This window comes from Myotis brandtii, unplaced genomic scaffold (assembly GCF_000412655.1).
Source record: "Myotis brandtii unplaced genomic scaffold, ASM41265v1 scaffold494, whole genome shotgun sequence".
In the NCBI taxonomy this organism is placed as follows: Eukaryota; Metazoa; Chordata; class Mammalia; order Chiroptera; family Vespertilionidae; genus Myotis; species Myotis brandtii.
Window position 1 is genome coordinate 2140344 of NW_005368860.1, and position 2246 is coordinate 2142589.

Here is a 2246-nt window from a genome sequence, read left to right on the forward strand (position 1 = left end):
ACACACACCTTTTCTCTGCCTGGGATGTCCTTTTCCCAAGAACACCTTAAAAACACCTACTCAACCCTAGCACCTAGCCTAGTCTCAGGCATAGTAGAAGATGAATAAATATTTGCTCAATGAATAAATCCCACAAGATCAAGTTTCTCCCCCTCTCTTCCTTCCCCTCCCCCTCTCCTCCTGCACTTCTCCCTCTCCATCTCCCCTGCCCTCTCTCCTCCCCCTCTCTTCCTTAGCCATACCTGATTTCCACAGGCAAAACAATTATTTATTCTCCCCATTAAACTGTAACAGACACTGTGAATGACACAGAACACTGGTGTTTAGTAAACATTTAGTGAAAGTGAAAAACAAGTTCGTCAGGAAAGGTATTATTATCTTCATTTTCATAATGGCTCTTAGGTTCTGAAACATCCCAAAGAACTCCGTGACTCATCCTGGAAGATGAAGCAACCACAGGGCCCCAGGGAAGCCGCCTTTCCTGACTAATCTGAGCTGTCAGACCACAGCTCTCCTGGGCATTGAAGAGGAAGAACCGATTTCACGGCTCCCAAACGCACGTTTTCCAGCCTCTCAGAAACGGGGTGCATTTTCTTTCTTTTTTGGTACAAAAAATAACGGGGAGGTAGCGTACAAGCAATGTGTCCTTTGATTCCATGAAAAATGTTGTTAGTCATAATTGGAAAATCTGGAAGCAACCTTCATTTGGCAGCTACTGGTTAAATAAATGACGGCACTTTTATGCAGTTGAATAATACCAAACAATGCTAAATGCTGTTAGTAATTATGATTAATTATAACTCATGTGTATGTGTATGGAGAGAAGCATTTGTGACTGTTGCTTCAAATACAGGTGTTCTTTTTTTCACAGCTGAGTTTTCATTACCTTAGATAGCTAATTCCAACATTATTGATTTTTGGAGTTTTTTTTAAAACTTAATTTGAAATAATTTCTAACTTACAGAAAAGTTTCAAAATTAGTACAAAGAACTCTCATATACCTTTCTTGTGCATTTCTCTCTCTCTCTTGCTCTCATTTGTTATCTATTTATATTTGTGTTGACATAGTTATTTGTTATGAAACACTAGAGGCCTGGTGCATAGATTCATGCATAGGTGGGGTCCCTTGGGGTGGCCTGCAGAGATCAGCCCCTGCTCGTGCCCCCAGCCTTGCAGCCCCGCAGCCCTTCCTGGCACCCTGCCTTGGCCCGGCACCACCCCCTCACCTGTTCCACCATCCCGCCGTGGTCCCACTCTCATCGGGGCCCAGCGGGGCCGGCAGCGCCTCTCCTGCCACCCACTGCCAGCACCGTGTCGCTGACGCCTGCCAAGTTCCACGCCGCCTGCTGGTGGTCAGCGCACATCATAGCGAGCAGTCGAACTCCTGGTCGAACAACTGCCCAAGGGGACAATTTGCATATTAGGCTTTTATTATATAGGATTTTAGGAGGTTACATATGTTATGTCCCTTTTGTTACACCTTAGTGTTTCAATATGCACTTAAGAACAAGGATGTTCTTACAAGTATTACATATATAATCACAATTATTTTTTAGTTAAACTTTACTATAGTCATCATTATATTATCATATGGCTGCACCTTATTATACTTAACCTTTCTTCTAAGATCTGATGACAGAATTGTTTCAGATTTTTAACTATTCTTAGTAATTTTGTGGTGAGGTTCTCTGGGTATAAATCATTATCTTAATCATAGATGATTTCCTTTGCGTGAATTCCTGCAGGTGGGATTCTTGGACAGTGTTCATCAATTTACATTGCTCCAAGCACCTCACCACATCCTCACAAGTACTAAGGGTGATCATTTTTTTTTATTTTAATTGAATTTATTGGGGTGACATTGGTTAATAAAATTACATAGGTTTCAGGTGTATAATTCTATGACACATCATCTGTACATTATATTGTGTGTTCCCCACCCCAAGTCAAGTCTCCTTCCATCACCATTTGTCCCCCTTTACCCACTTCATCTCCCCTACCCAAACCAATCCCCATTCATTACTAATTGATGTTTATTCTTTTAATTAGTTTTCTCTATTATTAGTGGATCTAATTTTTTTATACAGGTATTAGCCATGTTCCCTGAGAACGGATGTTTCTTTGCCGACTTCGAGGGGAGATGAAAGGCAGAAACTCTTAAAGGAGGAAGCAATAGGGGTTCACATTGAACAGCATTTTTTTTTATCGTTGGAGGTTTATTTCACTGCTTGGGAGAGGGAGCAGCT

General features: G+C 41.5%; 1 pseudogene; it reads right to left on the bottom strand.

The window, feature by feature from the left end:
• LOC102246578 overlaps nucleotides 1-1364 on the bottom strand; it is a 4739-nt pseudogene extending 3375 nt beyond the window's left edge.
• Nucleotides 1365-2246: the final 882 nt, after the last annotated feature.